Source organism: Varanus komodoensis, unplaced genomic scaffold, assembly GCF_004798865.1.
Source record: "Varanus komodoensis strain SLA01 unplaced genomic scaffold, ASM479886v1 scaffold55, whole genome shotgun sequence".
Classification (NCBI taxonomy): Eukaryota; Metazoa; Chordata; class Lepidosauria; order Squamata; family Varanidae; genus Varanus; species Varanus komodoensis.
In genome coordinates this window covers 624,370-624,735 of record NW_025336157.1, presented here as the reverse complement: position 1 = coordinate 624,735, position 366 = coordinate 624,370, and positions in this window count along the sequence as shown.

Below are 366 nucleotides of genomic sequence, written 5' to 3'. Positions count from 1 at the left end.
AATGGTCCCAACCCGTGTAGCAAATAAAAACACACGATGGATAAATCCGCACTGGCTCCAGGCCTCTTTTTTATTATTATTATTATTATTAGAACATTTCTATGCCGCCCCTTGCCGAAGCCTCAGTGGCAGAATAGTTCGCGGCCTTGGCGAATGGGCGCCCCGTGAGCTGCCCCCCAGACACGGGGAAACCCCCGCCGAGGTAAGGGGGCACCGATTCACCGGGAGCCTCGCCGTCCCCGGGGCGGAAGGGCAGCGGAGGCGGCCAGGCGCTCCTCCCCGCGCGCAGCGCAGCGCAGCGCAGCGCAGCGCGCCCCGGCCCCGCTCCCCGCGCAGGCGGCCCCGGCAGCCCCGGCCCTTTGCTCC